Consider the following 21,375-nt stretch of genomic DNA (forward strand, 5'->3'; position numbering starts at 1 on the left):
TGTCCTCTGGCTGAATCTACCACTGTTGTCCTCTGGCTGAATCTACCCTGTTGTCTCTTGGCTGATCTACTAGTCTCTGTAGAATCTTACCACTGGTTGTCCTCTGGCTGAATCTACCACTGTTGTCCTCTGGCTGACTACCACTGTTGTCCTCTGGCTGAATCTACCACTGTTTCCTCTGCTGGCTGAATCTACCACTGTTGTCTCTGTGGCTGAATCTACCACTGTTGTCCTCTGGTGAATCACCACTGTTTGTCCTCTGGCTTGAACTACCACTGTTGTCCTCTGCTGAATCTACCACTGTATCCCCTCTGGTTGAATCTACCACTGTGGTTCCTCTGGCTGAATCTACCACTGTTGTCCTCCTGGTGAATCTACCACTGTTGTTCCTCTGGCTGAATCTACCACTGTTGTCCTCTGGCTGAATTCTACCACTGTTGTTCCTCGGCTGAATCTACCACTGTTGTCCTCTGGCTGAATCTACCACTGTTGTCCTCTGGCTGAATCTACCACTGTTGTCCTCTGGCTGAATCTACCACTGTTGTCCTCTGGCTGAATCTACCACTGTTGTCCTCTGGCTGAATCTACCACTGTTTTCCCTGGCTGAATCTACCACTGTTGTCCCTGGTTGAATCTACCACTGTTGTCCTCTGGCTGAATCTACCACTGTTGCTCCTCTCGGCTGAATCTACCACTGTTGTCCTCTGGCTTGAATCTACCACTGTTGTCCTCTGGCTGAACTACACTGTTGCCTCTGCTGAATCTACCACTGTTGTCCTCTGGCTGAATCTCCACTGATGTCCTGTTGTCCTCTGCTGAATCTGCCACTGTTGTCCTCTGGTCTGATCTGCCACTGTGTCCGCTGCTGATCTAACCACTGTTGTCCTCTGTTGAATCTACCACTGTTTCTCTGGTTGAATCTGCCACTGTTGTCCTCTGGCTGAATCTGCCACTGTTACTATAAGGTCATAAACATAATCAGCATAATCTTTTATGGTGTTGCATTAGTAGTCAATAAAGTAACTTAAAGCATAAAGCATTATGAATTGAACCACGCCCGTGCTGGGGACAGAGACGTGCTGTCATCATGGGACTATTGTAACTGAACGGGGTTGTACGTTTACTGAGCTACGCAACACTCAGACTACTGACCCATTTCCTCCACAATATCTTTATTACATTACTTCCTGACTACAGAAGCCTGAAATAGAAGAACATGGAAAGAACTACTGGTGTTTTGGGATGACAAAGATAAGCACACTTGTTCTTACACCACCTACTTTCACACTTACACTGCTGCTCATAGATTATGATTAGATTCATTACTACCACTACACTGCTGCTCATAGATTATTGATTAGATTCATTACTACCACTACACTGCTGCTCATAGATTATTGATTAGATTCATTACCACCACTACACTGCTGCTCATAGATTATTGATTAGATTCATTACTACCACTACACTGCTGCTCATAGATTATTGATTAGATTCATTACTACCACACACTGCTGCTCATAGATTATGATTAGATTCATTACTACCACACACTGCTGCTCATAGATTATTGATTAGATTCATTACTACCACTACACTGCTGCTCATATGATTATTGATTAGATTCATTACTACCACTACGCTGCTGCTATAAAATGATTATTATAGTTAGATTCATACGACACACTGCGCTCATAGATTATTGATTAGATTCATTACTACCACTACACTGCTGCTAAAATGATTATTGATTAGATTATATTACTACCACTACACTGCTGCTAAAATGATTATTGATTAGATTCATTACTACCACTACACGCTGCTAAAATATGTTATTGATTAGATTCATTACTACCACTACACTACTGCCTAAAATGATTATTATGATTAGATTCATTACTACCACTACACTACTGCTAAAATGATTATTGATTAGATTCATTACTACCACTACTACAGCTGCTAAATGATTATTGATTAGATTCATACTACCACTACAACTAGCTGCTAAAATGATTATTGATTAGATTCATTACTACCACATACACTGCTGCTAAATGAACGCTGCTCATTGATTATTGATTAGATTCATTACTATCAGTTAGTCTCTGTAGATGGTTTGTCCTCTGACAAATCAACTGTAAATGTTGGTGTTCCTCAAGGCTCCGTTTTAGGATCACTATTGTTTTCACTATATATTTTACCTCATGGTGATGTCATTCGGAAACATAATGTTAACTTTCACTGCTATGTGGACGATACACAGCTGTACATTTTGATGAAACATGGTGAAGCCCCAAAATTGCCCTCCCTGGAAGCCTATGTTTCAGACATAAGGAAGTGGATGGCGGCAAATGTTCTTCTTTTAAACTCAGTGTATATCTACCTATCACCCCCACACAGTAACACCCACACACTTACACTTTCCATACACACACTAACACCCACACACTAAGACCCACACACTTACACGTTCTATACACACACTCACACTCACCACCATGCACACACCCACCACTTACGCTGCTGACATACTGTTTACTATTACTATTATTATGTATCCTGTTACCAGTGACTTTCTCCTAATCCCTGTCTACATGTACATATTTAACTAAATTACTCCAGTATACCTGCACATTGTACATGTGGTATTGGCACTGACCCTGTATATAGCTTCCTCTCTTATTTCTCATGTTTTCTTTATTATATATTGTCTTTATTTATTTGTTGTACAATTAATATATTGATTACTGTACTGTTGGCTAGAGCTTGCAATTTAAGCATTTCGCTGTACTTGTGCATGTGACAATAAAACTTGAACTTGAAAGTACTTGCCAGTAGTTATGAATGGAAAGAGGAAGTGAGGGAGATAAGAGGGAGAGGTGTGTTCCGAGCGTGGCCTACTGCCAACCCTTCTCTCTGTTGTTTAAAATGGCCTCATATCTCCATAGTGATTTCCCCTCAAAGGCACTTAAATTGTCTCTCTCCCTCTCGTGCGTCATCCACCTTCTCTGCTCCCTCCCTCCCATCCAAGCCCAGCCCAGCAGCATGCATGGAGCCATACTCTCCAAGTTCTAAAAACGCCTAACAAAACTGCAACCCTCCAAAACAATGAAAAGTTGTTTAAGAAAGTTTGGAGAGTGTTTTAGAGGATCAATAAAGTTGACAGGGCTTGCTATGAATGTATGTAGCCTGCGTTAGCCTGTGGGTGTGACATCACCTCTACCTTTGTCTTGTGATGCTGCTTCCAAGAATATTGTATTTCAACACAAATTCAATCTATTTTACTAGAGTTACTAACCCCAGGGCTACACCGGCCCCACGTGCGCCATTGTGAGCATTTAGATTTTGTCTCTCCCCACCAGACACGATCATGACACGCAGGTTCAAATACCAAAACCAACTGTGAACCAACTAAATTAATTTGGGGACAGGTCGAAGCAATAACCCTGTTATAGGAAACAATAACCTTTTATATGAAGTAATAACCCTGCTATACGGTAGTAATTAAGAAATGTACTTATGCAGTACTTTCCACTGGTGCACCCCCTCATTTGTATATTCATGTAAAACAAAATAGAACACTGGTAAGTACTATAACCATGTAGTAGTAACACAGAAGTTATAGGTGTAAAGTGTTGCCACTGTAAATATAAAAAAATAACATAATGGAGAAGACTCATGTAGTAGTGGGTATCGTTAAGCATGTGTGGCCTATTGGGGTCTATGAGGGTTTACTGTATGCCTTTCACAAGCATTTCTTTTTAGAAGGAGGTTCATTTTATAAATTGTGTATGTATAATATTATAAATAATATAAATAAGTAGGTGAGGTGAGGACACTGTAGCATTTAGATATGTAGTTTAAACACTTCATTTTAATTTCAAAATGTACAAATAATCTAACTTGTTTGTAAATGTTAGACATCTTAGTAAGTTGGCTATTATTACTGAAGACTAATTTCGGATGAACAAAAAATATTAATCCTCCTCCATACCATTGACCTTATGATTGTGTCTCTCTAGCAAAGAAAAATCTAATAAAATTGGAAAATCAAACACAGCGATTATTGTTTAGTCGGCTAAAAATGACAGGAAACAGGATACAACACCGGCTCCATGCGGTGGCGATTTTTCATTTAGGCCTAATGAATGTGTTATAAAACAGCACCGCAAGGCACCCAGCCACTGTCTGGCTTGAAACAATTAAACCAGCCAGCAGCCTGATCAGTTCATAATGTTTTGTACCAATGTTTCACTGCCAGAAMACACCGCAATAGACTTGCCCGTTCAATGCACTAAGCATGTTTTTGAAAGATCTCTGACACATGCAATGAGGACTGATCACTCATCCTCACTCAAGCTTGATCATACAGAGGGCAAACATTTGTTATTGTTTTGCATAATTGTTTCTATGTATTGTTTCTATGACTATGGCACAGGCTGCGTATAGTCCAGCCTTAGACATATAAGGAGCGTTACTAACACTGTCAGTGGGCAGGGCTTACTGTCCCACTATGACCCGCACACTGACAGTCATGCAACGCAACTTTCAAACAAATTTTAAATAATTTAAAATGTTTGTAAAACCCACCAAACCGTGTTATAATAAAGATGTATATATGCTCTGACCACTCCCAGAGTTTCGAAGACGTAGGCTTTCGTGATACAGTTGAAAATCACCCACAAACACCAAACCATAGGAGCCAACAAAAATATCACAAATTCACCAACCTGCCAGTTCAAGTAGATTCTCGTCTCTTTTCTGTGATTTCAACGACTTCTGTTGGTTTGCAAAACTAATCGTTTTATTTTGCTTACTGGTAATTCAGGCTTTGGTTTGCACACTACACTACTCTACACCTAGCGCTCGAGTTTCGTCATAGTATCCCTAGCGCTTTAGAGTGACCTCATTTTGAGCTCCGCCCTTAGCACGAGCTACCGCCTTCCTCTACCCTGCGTTCATTGGCTCAGGTAATTATGTTTCCATGGCAAGTATATGGAAACAGCCCGAGACGTAGGACCATTGGTGAAAAACGATGTCAGTCTCTTTATATAATGATTTCACCTGGAATCCCATGGCCACAACCAGCGTGCAGGGAGTGAGGTCGAAGCACTACGAGAGACTGTAGGTGAATGGGGCGCTGTCGGTGGTTGGTTCATAGAGGCTCAAACGACTGGCTGTTATCTAACGGTTATACAAGTGTGTGTATTGTCAATGTGGGTGAATTGTTTAACCAAATCCATGCATGGTAATAGCAAAGGAAAACTGCTGATGCATTACCAAGTTTCGAAATTGCACCTTGTGTGTTTTATTATTCTAACTCCCAACAGCAAGTTGAGACCTCGACTGTGTTCAGAAAAAAAAAGTATTATTATTATTTGTATGTATTTTTTATTCAAAAAACGTACAGAGGTCCGGACCTCGATGTCCTCATATGTATTTATTTTTAAATGTATTTAACCTTTATTTAACTAGCAAGTCAGTTAAGTCAGTTAAGAACAAATTATTATTTACAACCACGACAACCACACACCACAACAAGAGAGACAACACAACACTATATAAAGAGAGATAAAGAGAGACCTAAGACAATAACATAGCAAGGCAGCAACACATGACAACACAGCATGGTAGCAACACAACATGACAACAACATGGTAGCAAAACAACATGGTACAACCATTATTGGGCACAGACAACAGCACAAAGGGCAAGAAGATAGAGACAACAATACATCACACAAAGCAGCCACAACTGCCAGTAAGAGTGTTCATGATTGAGTCTTTGAATGAAGAGATTGAGATAAAACTGTCCAGTTTGAGGTTTTGTTGCAGCTCGTTCCAGTCACTAGCTGCAGCGAATTGAAAAGACGATGTAGCTAAGGCCCTGAATAAGAAGTACAGTATTCACCATTATACATCATAAATCTATATTTTCCTGTGTGCATTTGTCAGCACAAGCTTAGGGGAAAACACAGTAGACTTGGCACTGATTAAGGAACAGGTGTTGTTTACATAATGCAGTGTGTTTAAATCTCATCCTTAGGGCTCCCGTGTGGTCTAAGGCACTGCATCTCAGTGCTAGAGGCGTCACTACAGACCCTGGTTCGATCCCGGGCTGTATCACAACCGGCAGTGATCAGGAGTCCCATAGGGCGGCACATAATTGATACAGCGTCATCCGGGTTAGGGGAGGGTTTGGCTGGGGTAGGCCTTCATTGTAAAGTAAGAATTTGTTCTTAACTGACTTGCCTAGTTAAATAATGGTTAAAAACACACTCTCACATCGGCACACCCACGAACCACCACACCTAGTTTTCATCCACTCACCACCTACACACCCGACGGCCATCACACACACACACCACTCTTACCACACACACACTCCCACAGCACACACACCACACACACACCACACACAACACACACACAACATACACACACACACACACACACACACACACACACACACACACACACACACACACACAACCAAAATCAACAGAATAGCAGCAGATGGTAGTCAAGAATAGCCATTCTTAACTGCTATCACTGGCCGTTGCTATGCATCCGTCCCATCCGTGCAGACACGTGAGAAAGTAGTCCTGTCTGATGCCAAGAGCATGCATCTGCACGCACACCGTACTAATACACCTGACTCTCCTAATGTTCTAGGTATAGTCGCCACAGGGCCTGTGTTCTGTCTTTGGCCTTTAGTACCACATGAAAATACTATTTAGAATGAGAAACATTTTAAATCAGTAAGAAAATAAGTGCCTGACCCTTCTAATAAACCCATGATTGGCTTCCAAAATGCGTCTCGCTCTCTTCTTTTCCTTGAAAGGTTTATTATTAAGTTTGATCTAATTCGAAACCGGTTGACAAAAGTCACTAAATGGACGATTAAAACTACTAGCTAACCTCTTTTCAAATAGAACATTCTGGAAATGTTTGTAACATGGGAGTTTTGGGAAAGAGCCCCCATCCTCATGGCTTTAGCGGAAGCTGCTTTGAAATCGGCACATTCAATGACGTAGAAGTCCTAGTGACTCAAACCCACCAAAGTGCACCAGTCCCCTCCCTCCAAAACACACGTTTTGGGGCTCGGCTGAACGGTGTCTCTCTATCTCTGTCATGTAAGGGCAATATGAGGATGAAGTGTTTATTATTGTCTCCCCTGTGTCTATGTTGTCTGTGGCAGTGTGAGAATGACGCACATCGGCCCCCGGTTCTGGGCTTGGGAGCCTTTGTCTTCCATGATGACCCATCACTTTGCTGCAGAAGACACTCAAAGTAAGTAAGGTGAGTGAGTGAGTGAGTTGAGTGAGTGAATGAAGTGAGTGACGTGAATGAGTGAGTGAGTGAATGAGTGAGTGAGTGAAGTGAGTGAGTTAGTGTGAGTATGAGTGTGTGTTGTGTGTGTGTGTGTGTGTGTTGTGTGTGTGTGTGTGTGTGTGTGTGTGTGTGTGTGGTGTGTGTGTGTGTGTGTTGTGTGTGTGTGTGTGTGGTGTGTGTGTGTGTGTGTTGTGTGTTGTGTGTGTGTGTGTGTGTGTGGTGTGTGTGGTGTGTTTGCATGCAACACAGCCCAAAACCATCACCAGAGGTGATCGTAAGGCCTCAACAAGTTTAAAGGGCAATACAGTGCTGAAAGCATTGGGAATCAAGAGGGGTCAGCATGTTATTGTGGATGGACTGTAAAGGGGGCCTTTAATTGTTCGGCAGACTTACGGCTTGGGGTAGAAGCTGTTAAAGAGCCTTTTAGAGCCTACAACTTGGAGCTCCGTACCGCTTGCCGTGCGGTAGCAAGAGAACACGGTCTATGACTTAGGTGACTGAAGTCTTTGACCATTCTTTTGGGCCATCCTATGACACCGCCTAGTATATACAGTACCAGTCAAAGGTTTGGGACACACCTGCTCATTCAAATGTTTTTTCTTGAATGAGTAGGTGTGTCCAAAACTATGAAAAATAAAAACACACACTAACACCCCCAGAACACAAACACCACCCACACCACAGCCACACATAAAAAAAAAATAAATTTTAATTAAATATAAATTATTATAAAATAATATATTACAAGTTTTATCATAAAAATAATATTTTTTTATTTTATATAATATAAAAAAATTAAATTAAATAATTTAAAACAAAACATTATTTTTTTTTATTATAGTTAAATTTTTTTAGTGGAATCAATGTTTAACCAAATAAAGTGTAAAAAAAGAAACAAATCAAAATATATTTCATTATTTTAGAACTTCTTTCAAAGTAGCCACCCTTTGCCCCCTTGATGAAAAAGCTTTTTGGCACAACTCTTGGCATTCTCTCAACCAATTTCATCTGGAATGCTTTTCCAACAGTCTTAAAGGAGTTCCCACATATCCTGAACACTTGTTGGCTGCTTTTCCTTCACCTTGTGGTCCAACTCATCCCAAACCATCTCAATTGGGTTGAGGTCGTGTGATTGTGGAGCCTAGGTCATCTGATGGAGCACTATGGACTATAGTTAAGAGTGGACCCAGACAGGAAGTGGCTGTCTAACCTGCCAAACACACGTGTGTCACGTTCCTGACCTGTTTTCTCTTGTTTTTGTATGTGTTTAGTTGGTCAGGGCGTGAGTTGGGGTGGGCATTCTATGTTATGTGTTTCTATGTTGGTTATTGGGTTGCCTGATATGGTTCTCAATTAGAGGCAGGTGTTTTACGTTTCCTCTGATTGAGAACCATATTAAGGTAGGTTGTTTCACATTGTTTGTTGTGGGTGGTTGTCTCCTGTGTCTGTATGTTTACCACACGGGACTGTTTCGTTTTGTCGTTCGTGTATGTAGTCTGTTCCTGTTCGTGCGTTCTTCGTTTATTTGTAAGCAATCAAGTCCAGGTCTGTCTACATCGTTTATTTGTTTTGTAGTTTGTTTAAGTCTTTTCGTGTTTCGACTTTACTTTAATAAACTGCATTATGTCTTCACAACACGCTGCGCTTTGGTCCAATCCCTACTATTTCTTCCTGTGGGCTCAGAAGAAGCTTCGGACCTCTCCTACGTTCCCGCGGAGTACCAGTACCTCCGGGAGGTTTTCAACAAGGCCCGGGCCACTTCGCTTCCTCTGCATCGACCCAATGACTGCGTGTTCGACCTTCTCCTGGGCACTACACCACCATGGGGACGGCTGTATTCATTGTCGGGTCCGGAGACCAAGGCTATGGAAACATACATGGAGGACTCCCTGGCTGCAGGGTGTGTCCGTCCTTCTGCCTCCCCTGCCGGCTCAGGGTTCTTCTTTGTGGAGAAGAGGGGCAAAACCCTGCACCTGTGCATCGACTACCAGGGCCTCAATGACATCACAAAGACATTGATAAGACATTGATACGTCATCAACACGCGCAGTACAAGACTAGAGACTCAGTTTGTTTTACTTTAACAACAAGCTGCCTAGTTAGCTAATAAAAGTTTACAATATTTTTGCTTTTCATATCTGGATCCTGGGACGCAGTTAGTGTTAACGCTGGGACCGCTGATATATGTCCCGGGATCCTTGCTCAAACAAGGTGGTACTACATTGGCAAAGCAGCTAGCTTAGCTGCTAGCTATCAAGCTAGGCCACCTGGTCCGCTATTGCCAGATACCAAGCACGCTAAGCGGTTAGCCCTTGTGGCTAGGGCCACACTTCTATCTGTTTCGGTTTTAGGACTACCGATTTCCAGAGTTTTCTACTGTCAGCATCTCTCATTTCACAGAGTGAATAGCGGGCTCATCCTACTATWAKTACTATCATGCCTCCGAAAAAAGACGAGGATCACATCTCTGCTGGGCAGGTACGTGAACTCTTGGAGAAGCAGAAAGTTTTCTATAAGGAAATTATACTTCAGCTGGAAAATAACTGGAGTCTACCAACAAACGGCTGGACGACCTGACTAAAGATGTACAAGACATTAAAACAAGCCTTCAGTTCACACAGAAGGATGTGGATGTATTGAAGACCACACAGGATACACTTTCCATAAACTGTTCCTCTATGTGGAATGAAATCACCACAGTCAGGGAGAGCTTCCAGAACATGTCTGGGAATGCAGAATGAAATCACCAGTCAGGGAGGGCCCCCTGAACATGTCTGGGAAGGCTGATTACCTGGATGGACAATCAAGGAGAAATAATCTTGTAATAGATGATATCCAGGAGAGCCAAAGTGGGACATGGGCTGAATCAGAGGACAAAGTTCGATAGCTGTTTTCTGAGGAGCTACAATTGGATCAACAGGTTGAGCTGGAACGTGCTCACCGGTCTGGGAAACCAGGGGTCACTAATGGTGCCAATGGTGGTGCCAATGTAGTGAAATTCCTCAGGTTCAAGGATAAGCTTGCAGTCCTTGAGAAAGCCAAACGCCTTAAAGGGTCCTTCATCTTCATCAATGAGGATTTCTCAGATGCAGTCCGTCAATGAAGAAAGGAACTAATACCAGCTATGAAGGCTGCAAGAGAACGAGGTGACATAGCATATCTGAGGTATGACAAACTGATTGTTCACCCTAGGAGGAGCGACAGACACAATTAATTCCAGCCCCATGCAMACACACATACACACATACGCACACACACACTGACTGACTGACTGAGTATCTCTCTCTCAGATTCCAACTCCTAATTCATGTTTGGACATACAAAAATACTGTAAATCTACCAAAGAAAGGTCTGTTAATTGTTCACTTGAATATATGCAGTTTAAGGAACAAAATTCATGAAATAATATCTAGTGCAGTCAAACAATATTCATGTATTGGCAATATCAGAGACTCACTCTGACTCTTCTTTTGATGATGCTGAGATCTCTATACATGGATACAACTTGTTCAGGAGGGACAGAAATAGATATGGCGGTGGAGCTGCAGTTTACATCCAGAGTCATATTCCAGCAAAACAACGTAAGGACTAATGTTGAATGGATTAGAGGCGCTATGGGTACAGGTGCATTTGCCACATTTAAAACCTATAGTAGTTGGTTGCTGCTATAGGCCACCTAGTGCTGATGTGAAATATCTTGATGTAATTTGCAAAATGTTGGATAAGGTATCTGATGAAAATAGGGAAATGCTTTTTTGGGAGATATGAGTATTGATTTTTTTTAACACCAACTATCCAATGAGAAATAAACTTATTTATGTTGCCAATGTATGTAACCTGACCCAAGTTGTGACATCACCAACCAGAATGTTCACTAGTAGGTCCGGTATCACATCATCAACTTGTATTGATCACATTTTTACTAACATGGCTGAACATTGTTCTAAAGCTGTATCAGTGGCACTAGGTTGCAGTGATCATAACTTGGTTGCACTCACTAGGAAAACTAAAATACCAAAGGTAATCTACCGAAGGTCCTACAGAGGGTTCAATCAGGACTCATTTGTGGATGAGATTAAGCATGTGCAATGGGTGTAGTAAGTGTGTAGTAAGGATGATCCTGAAATGTCACTAAGTTTGTTTATGAAAATGTTAATTGAGTATAGCTGATAAGCATGCCCCTTTAAGAAAATSCACTGTGAGATCAAACGGTGCCCCATGGATTGATGATAAGCTGAGAAATGTAATGATTCAACGTTATAATGCCTTAAAAGTAGCAGATAAATCTGGCACTCTGTTTGATAAGCAAAGTTATTGTAAATGAAGAAATCTTGTGACCAAGCTAAACAATTGAAAGAAGAAGGGATTCTATCAGCACAACATTGATGAAGTAAAGGGTGATGGGAAAAAACTGGAGAATGTTGAACACTATTATGGGTAGGGATGTTCGCCTCTTTTGTGGAATCAGAGGGTATATTTATTACAAAACCACATGACATCGCAAACTACTTTAATTAATATTTTACAGGCAAAGTGGACAAGTTGAGGAATGCTATGATTCCAACTGATGGCTCCATGTCATATACTYTTATAAAATATTGTATCATGAAGGAGAGGCAATGCAGGTTTGAATTTCATCAAGTAGAAAGGGAAGAGGTAGAAAGGATGCTGTTGTCTCTTTCGGATGACAAGTCACCTGGTACAGATAATCTAGACACCAAATTGCTTAGAGTTACAACTAAACAAATATTTACCCCAATCTCTCATATTTTTAATAAATGCTTGATGTATGGGGTGTGCCAAGAAGTTTGGAAAGAGTCAAAGGTTATTCCACTACCTAAGGATAAGAAATCTGCATTCACTGGTCCTAATAAGCTTGCTGCCTGTGTTGAGTAAATTATTGGAAAATTTKTATCTGTACAAATCAAGGATTATTTCTCATGTAATGGTCTGATAATGAGTTTCCAGCATGCATACAATGAAGGGCATTCTATGAGTACGGCCTTAGCACAAATGACAGATGATTGGTTAAAGAGTATGGATGACAGGAAGTTAGTTGGTGCAGTGTTGCTATATTTCAGTGCTGCTTTTGATGTAATTGATCATGAACTGTTACTAGGTAAACTCAAATGTTATGGTTTCAAGTCTGCAGCTCTATCCTGGATGGAAAGCTATCTATCCAGGAGAAGGCAAAAAGTGTTTTTTAATGTTAGCTTTTCAAACAGTAAAGACATTCACTGTGGTGTTCCTCAAGGAAGTTGCCTAGACCCACTTCTCTACTCTATCTTTACTAATGATTTACCTTCAGTAATGAACAAAGCAAGAGTGGTCATGTATTCTGATGACTCTACAATGTATAGCGCAGCATCAGAATGTAATGAGCTGTGAACTAAGAATGGTGTCTGAGTGGGTTGATATGAACAAATTGGTGTTGAACATTTCTAAAACTAAATGTATTGTATTTGGTTCAAGATATATGCTTGCTGATGATCCACAATATAATTTTTCGATGAATAGAACGCATGTAGAGCAAGTGAAAAAAATGAAACTACTAGGTGTCATGTTGGACGCAGCTTTATCATGGTCAGAACACATAGACAATATTATTATTAAGATGGTTAAGGGAATTGCTGTTACAAGAAAATGTTCAGAGTATKTMACATCTAGCACWCTGAATCAGGTGATTCAATCCCTGGTCCTRTCACACTWAGAGTACTGTCCAGTTATATGGTCATCTCCAGCAAAGAAAGATATAAAAAAGCTCCAAATGGCTCAAAACAGGGCTGCGAGATTAGCTCTTCATTGCTCTATCTGTATGAATATTATCCAAATGCATCAGAATCTCTCATGGCTTCACGTTAAAAACAAATTACTATCTAGTCTTCTGATTTTCATTAGGAATGTTATATTTTTTAAAAACACAGTATTTTTCAGTCCAGTGTATACATACTATCAACATGCATAACCACCAAATCAGACAGGCAAAATCAGGGCAGCTAAGACAACCCAAGCCAAGGACAAATCGCCTTAAATCTACAGTTTTATATAGCGCCATAGCTGAATGGATCTCTTTACCAATCCATATTTCTGAGGTAAAAAGTAAATCCACCTTCAAGAAAGAAATAAAAGAACATCTAATGTGATTGACCATATGACTGGACAGCAAATAGAAAGCATCAACTGAATGTTAAATGTGTTTCCTGTCAGGTATTTTAATTGCCTGTATTGTCTACTTGTTGAATGTTTGTGAAGTCTAGATTTGTGGTTGTTTGTAATGTCTTGTTAATTGGTGTTGGACCCCAGGAAGATTAGCTAGCATTACGTACATTTGAGCAATTCCAATTACTTTGGATACTTATGTGTATTTAAAACCAAATACGTTCAGACTTTTACTCAAGTAATATTTTACTGGGTGACTTTCACTTGAACTTGAGTCATTTTCTATTAAGTTATCTTTACTTTTACTACAGCATGACTTTTGACTACTTTTTCCACCACTGATCCTGCTGTGTTCCAGGCCCTGGTTAACGACGTTCACCGTGACATGTTGAACCGATTCGTGTTCGGCTACCTCGACGACATCCTCRTCTTTTCCCGCTCTGCTCAAGAACACGTTCTCCATGTCCGACAAGTCCTCCAGCATCTCCTGGAGAACCAGCTTTTTGTGAAAGCAGGAAAATGTGAATTACATCGCTCCACCATCTCCTTCCTTGGATACATCATCGCTGCTGCTAATGTGCAGATGGATCCCAGAAAGGTTAGAGAGGTGGTGGATTGGCCCCAGTCCACGTCCAGAGTGCAGCTGCAATGCTTCCCGGGATTTGCCAATTTCTATTGTGGTTTTATCCGGGGTTACACTACCCTGGCTTCCCCCCTTTCTGCACTCACCTCTCCCAAGGTCCCGTTCGCATGGTCCCCAGATTCTGACTGGGAATTTCTGGACCTTAAGCAATGCTTCACCACAGCTTCCATACTAATCCATCCGGACCCGTACCGTCAGTTTGTGGTGGAGGTCGACGCTTCGGATGTCGGAGTCGGGGCTGTCCTTTCCCAGCATTCTGCCCTGGACCTTAAGCTTCATCCCTGCACTTTCTTCTCCCATCATCTTAACGCCACGGAGAGGAATTACGATGTGTGTGTGTGGGTGGGGGGGGGTGGGGGGACTAACCAGATGTTTGTCCCAGACGCTGCCCGCTCCTGGAATGTGCTCATTCCTCCAGGCTTGCCTGTCACCCTAGCTCCCACCCTAGTGCCTGCACTATCTGTGCTAAGAATAAGACTCCTCAACAAGCTCCGGCTGGCCTCCTTCAACCACTTCCTGTCCCTCACCGTCCCTGGTCACATATATCTCTGGACTTCGTCACCGGTCTCCCTCTGTCTGATGGAAACACCACTATCCTTACGGTGGTGGACAGGTTTTCCAAAGCCAGCCAACGGCCAGCTGGAGGGAGCCAATCAGGACCTGGAGACGACTCTTCGCTGCCTCGTCTCTGCCAAACCCACCACCTGGAGCCAGCAACTGAGTGTTCAATGGGTTATCAGCCCCCGCTCTTCCCTGAGCAAGAGGAAGAGGTCAGCATACCCTCGGCCCAGATGTTAATCCGCCGCTGTTGTCGTACCTGGAAGAGAGCCCGGTCTGCTCTTCTCAAGACCACCTCCAGGTATCGACGACAGGCGGACCTCCACCAGACCCCGGCTCCCCGCTATCGTCTCGGGCAGAGGGTGTGGCTGTTCACTCGGAATCTGCCCATCCGGGTGGAGTCCCGCGAACTTTCCCCCCATTTTAAGTCGTGTAGGTGCATATTTGTGTGTGGATACTTATTCTCTTGTTTGGTTAAATTACTGATATCAGATATCAACTCTTCAATACCATTCTAATTGCAGGTGTTAAAAATTATGAGCATGACTGCGGATGACAGTCATTCCATCAACAGCCAGACAGAGCTATACTAAACATTAAAATCCACACATCATATTCTCAATAGTAAGATGATTACTCCAGTTCTTGTTGGAGACCAAAGCTGTGCTTTGGAACCTCTGAAAAATAGGTCATATCAAACCTACCGTAGATGCAACATAGACACCCCATCAAGAACTGTTTGAAACTCCTGTTTAGTTTGAAATAGAAATCTTAGGCTGTCATCTAATCTTTCTATCAGTGACATTCAGCCCTTATACTCACTCGTAACCTGTAGTTCTCCACGACTGGTGACTGACCAAGAGTGTTACTGTAAATTGGGAGCCGCTTGGAGTATGTTGCCATCTATGGACCTTCTAGAGCACTGCAAGTCATGGAACTAGAACGGTTGAGACAGACTCTATCAGGGAGGAGAGGTGTGAGTTATGGATGGAATCGAGACAGAAAGAAATGTCTAGAAACACATCTATGATTCTTGGGAATGTATGTGTGTGTGTGTGTGTGTGTGTGTGTGTGTGTGTGTGTGTGTGTGTGTGTGTGTGTGTGTGTGTGTGTGTGTGTGTGTGTGTGTGTGTGCGCAGATAAGGAACACGAAGCTGTGGAGTGCGCCCAGATCCAGATTGACCAACCAACCAGCCCCACAGATCCAGATACCACCACAAAAACAACACGAACAAACCAGACCCCAGATTTAGATACCACCCAAGCCAGCCGAGATTTAGGATACCACCCAACCAGCCCCAGATTAGATACACCAACACCAGATCAGATCAGCGCCCAGCCAAATCCAGATACACATTAGCTAGCTAGCAGTTTATTGTCAGTTACCCTTTGTCACCCACCAGCCCCCAGAATCCGAGCACCCTCAGCTGGTTTAACCCAAGGTCAATGTTAACTCAGCCAGATCTAGATACCACCCGCAACTCAGCTCCAGAATCCACCAGGATACCAACCCAACCAGCTCCAGAATCCAAGAAACCACCCAACCAAGCCGCCAGCGATTTTACGGTCAGATATACGCGAACGTACCAACCAGCCCTCGTATCGTGAGATACCTAACGAATCCAGCCCAGATTCCAGATACCACCTTACCAACACCAGCCCCAGATTCGGCATACCACACGGTACATAGGGCCAGCCCAGATCCATGACTAGCTCACCTAATACACAAGTCACAGAGACCCGTAGATCACCATCAGCACAAGATATCCCGAGACCCAGATCACTACGATACCAAAGTCTAACCAACACACCTGACACAGAAAATCCTAGCCCCAGAGTCACGCCGCATGAGCTCAAGTCTCGCAACCAGCCAACAGGGACTCGGAGTCACGCCAAATAAATGACGTACCTACGGTCCATTAGTCCAGAGAAATACCAGATAACTCTATACCACAAATTCCAGGCCCCAGAACCAGAAGTTCAACTACCGTTTACTCGCGAGCGACCTAAAGAATACCAGATCCAGTGATTAGCCAGAATATCATAAACCGAACAGCCGCAAGATAATCCTAAAACACCACTGTAGCTCCGAATTCCACGTATACCTAGTCGTTTTGTTTGCGTTCCATAAACGCAACTAGCCTCTCTTCCTGATCGAGGATACAACACCCAACCAGCCCCAGATCCAGATACCACCACAACCAGGCTCGAGAGCTGCTGATCCATGAAAAACCACCCAAACCAGCCCCAGATCCAGATACCACCCCAACCAGCCCCAATCTGATACCAGCCCAATAGACCCAGATCAGATACCACGCACCAGCCCCAGATCCAGATACCAACCCACAGCCCCAGATCCAGATACTACCCACAACCAGCCCCAGAACCAGATATCAGCCCACGCAGCCAGAAATCCAGATACCACCTAACGACCCAACCAGCCCCAGATCCAGAATACCCCCAACGCAGCCAGGAACAGATCCAGATACACCCAACCAGCCCCAGATCCAGATACCACCAACCAGCCCCAGATCCAGATACGCACCCACCAGCCCAAGATCCAGATACCACCCAACCAGCCCCAATACCACCCAACTAAGCTCCCGATCCAGCTACTACCCCACACAGCCCCAGATACAGAATACCACCCTATCAAGGCTCGCGATATAAGGTGGGTCCGCTCCCCAGCAAGTCCAAAGCCATACCACCCAAGTTCATAGCTTCTCCACAGTATTAACCATGCACCTCTCGATCAGTCCTCTGTCATCCAGATACTGAACCCAAAAACTATCATAAGTCTCACAGATTATATGCAATTACCAACCAAGCCAACCTCGCAGCAATTCCAAGACTCTCAAAATCACAGTTCAAGCTGGTCCCAGCCGCAAGCATACCCACCGCCACAACAATCTCAAGATCCTAGATCCTATGAGTAGATCTAGACCGCCTGTAAATGCTAAACCATAGCTTCCGAAAGGTTACCAGAATACTCACAAACGGCCAGGGTTTGTCTAAGAACACATAAACAGAACCCGCAGATTCTCGAGTACTACACTACCCGCAACCAGCATTGATCCAGATCACCATAGAATCTGGTCTCGCATCAAGAAAGAGCATCTCCTCAGCTCGCACGAATATATAGCGCAGACAGCACGTGCAGAAAGTGCCGAAACTGTCGTTGGGAGCCCCAGATCCAGATACCACCCAGCGCAGGCCCCAGACATTTAGATACCACCACGCTGACCGACCGCCGGCCTATCAATCACAGCTGACCCAAGATTTAGATACCACCGAACAAACAACTGGCGAAACAGTATTTCACGCTCGCTAGATCTTAGATATCCACTACGACAATAGAATATCAGTTCGCTCACGATTGCAGACTCACCCCACAATACAATACGCTCTCATATGTCTCACAGATTCCTCTAGCCAGGTCGTCAACACACAACCTAGCACCCAGATGCCAGATATCGACCGCGCAACCCAGCCCCAGATTCAGATATACTCGCATTCGGCAACCAGCCCCCGAGCTCCATGATACTACCCAACTCAGCACCACCCCATATCCTCCAGATATCACCCACACGTGCCCCCAGATTCCTCAGGATACCACTCTTAGTACCCCACCACAACCAGCCCCAGATAACATGCTACCACCCTCAATCAGGTCCCTCAGAATCAGATACAGACCAAACCAGCCAGATCCTAGATAAACGCCAGAGACCTGGGCAACCAGCCCAGTTACAGATACCACCCAACTAGCCCAGATGCCCAGATAACCACCCAATCGAAGTCCCCACCAAGATCCAGATACCACCAAACCAAGCCAGAGTCCAGATACTCCACAGCCAGATACCAGAGCAGCCAAACCAGCCCAGATAAATACCACCGCAATAGCGCAGATCCAGATACCACCCCAACAGCCAGATCCCAGATACCACCCAACCAGCAGGAGATCCAGATACCACCCAACCAGCCCCAAGATCCAGAAAACCCACGCCCTCAACGCAAAGCCCACAGACCAGATACACCCAAACAAGCCCAGATCTCAGCATACACCAAACCAGCCCCACCGATCCAGGATACCACCCAACCAGCCCAGATCCAGATACCACCCAACCGCAGCCCAGATCCAGATACTCCCCCGAACCAGCCCAGATCCAGATACCACCCAACAGCCCCAGATCCAGATACACCCACAGCCCAGATCCAGATACCACCCAACCAGCCCCAGATCCAGATAACACCCCAACCAGCCCAGATCCAGATACCACCCCCAACACCCAGATCCAGATACCACCCAATCAGCCCCGATCCAGATACCACCCAACCAGCCCAGATCCAGATACCACCCAACCAGCCCAGATCCAGATACCACCAACCAGTCCCCAGATCCAGATACACCCAACCAGCCCAGATCCAGATACTACCCAACCAGCCCGATCCAGATACCACCCAACCAGCCCAGATCCAGATACCACCCAACCAGCCCCAGATCCAGATACCACCCAAACCAGCCCCAGATCCAGATCACAACCTCACAAACCAGCCCCAGAAGCCCACCCAACAGCCCCCGCATCCAGATACCACCCAACCAGCCCAGATACCACCCAACCAGCCCAGATCCAGATACACCCAACCAGCTCCAGATGACCACCCAACCAGCCCAGATCCAGAATACCCCAACCAGCCCCAGATCCAGATACCACCCAAACCAGCCCACCCAGAATCCCAGATACCAGCCCCAAACCAGTTCATACCACAACCAGTGCGCCAGATCCAGATACTCACCCAACCAGCTAATTCAGCAGAATACCTCAAAACCGCACCAGAGCATCAGCTACACCCCCAGGCCCATCCAGATACCACAACCAGCATCCAGCTAAGTCCCCACCCAGAACCAGAATACCCTCCGAAGTCAGACGCCCCAGATCCAGATAACGACCGAGGCAACTAGCCCAGATCCAGATACCGACCCCAATCCAGCCCCAGATCCAGATACCTACCCAAACCAGCCCAGATCCAATACCCCACCCAGCCAGACTCCAGATATCACCACAGACCAACTACCCACCAGATCCACCAATCCAGCCCCAGATCCCAGATAAAACCACCAACCAGCCCAGATCCAGATATACCCACCCAACCAGCCCCAGATCCAGATACCACCCAACCAGCCCCAGATCCCAGATACAACTCAACCAGAGCCAGATCCAGATACCCATACCGGACCCAACAGCCAGATTTCCAGATACCACCACAACCAGCCAATCTAGATACGCACCTCACCGAGCCCCAGATCCGCAGATACACCCAACCAGCCCCCAGGATCCAACCTGATAGCACCGCACCCCAGCCCCAGATCCAGATACACCCAACCAGCCCCCGATCCAGATCCCACCCAACCAGCCCCAGATAACCACCCCAACAGCCCAGATCCAGTACTACCCTCAACCAAGCCCCAGATCCAGATACACCCAACCAGCCCCCAAGATCCAGATACCCAACCAAACCAGCCCAGATCCAGATACCACCCAACCAGCCCCAGATCCAGATACCACCCAACCAGCCCCCCCAGATCATACCACCCAATCAGCCCCAGATCCAGATACCACCCACCAGCCCAGATCAAGAATCCACACCAACCAGCCCAGATCCAGATACCACCCAACCAGCCCCAGATCCAGATACTCACCCAACACAGCCCAGAATCAGACCACCTCCAACCCAACCAGCCCAGATCCCAGATACCCCCCAACAGCCCAGATCCAGATACCACCCAACCAAGCCCCAGATCCAGATACCACCAACCAGCCGCCAGATCCAGATACCACCCAACAGCCCAGATCCAGATACCACCCAACCGCCCCAGATCACCACCCAACCAGCCCAGATCCAGATACCACCCAACCAGCCAGTTCAGATACCACCCAACCAGCCCCAGATCCAGATACACCCACCAGCAATCCAGCCCTAGATACCACCACCAGCCCAGATCCAGATACACCCAACCAGCCCCAGATCCAGATACCACCCAACCAGCCCCCGATCCAGATACCACCCAACCAGCCCCAGATCCAGATACCACCCAACCAGCCCAGATCCAGAACCACCCCGCCAAACCAGCCCAGATCCAGATACCCGACCCACCAGCCCGATCCAGATATCCACCCAACCAGCCCCAGATCCAGATACCACCCAACCAGCCCCAGATCCAGATACCACCCAACCAGCCCCAGGTCCAGATACCACCCAACCAGCCCCAGATCCAGATACCACCCAACCAGCTCCAGATCCAGTTACCTGTCCACCCACTGACCCGCCCACTTGGCTTCTTCCCCTGTGATCAAGCCTTCATGCTCTGTCCCTTCTCCATCACCCTGCTGTGCTTCCCAGCCATCCCTCCACCTTCCTCCTGGCTATAAATGGACTCACTATCACTCCATCAGCTGGGTTAAATGAGGAAGACACATTTCAGTTGAATGCATTCAGTTGAACAACTGACTTTCCTTTCACTGCTGGACTCCCTAATGTTGTGTTGTCCCTAGGGACAATAGATGGTTTGATGGCCAAGAATAGATGGTGTGATAACTGGTTTGATAACCATAAATAGATGATTTGATAACGGGTTTGATAACCAAGAATAGATGGTGTGATAACTGGTTTGATGGT

At 44.9% G+C, this 21,375-nt stretch overlaps 1 protein-coding gene across 1 annotated transcript in view; it reads right to left on the reverse strand.

Annotated features, from left to right (window-relative positions):
• The window catches only part of LOC111979352 (period circadian protein homolog 2-like), a 28,625-nt gene extending 23,724 nt beyond the window's left edge, over window positions 1–4,901 (reverse strand). The window contains 1 exon segment of the mRNA XM_070448927.1: window positions 4,737–4,901. The gene's annotated coding sequence lies outside the window, so the exon portion shown is untranslated.
• Window positions 4,902–21,375: the final 16,474 nt, after the last annotated feature.

Source organism: Salvelinus sp. IW2-2015, linkage group LG19 (genome assembly GCF_002910315.2).
Source record: "Salvelinus sp. IW2-2015 linkage group LG19, ASM291031v2, whole genome shotgun sequence".
Classification (NCBI taxonomy): Eukaryota; Metazoa; Chordata; class Actinopteri; order Salmoniformes; family Salmonidae; genus Salvelinus; species Salvelinus sp. IW2-2015.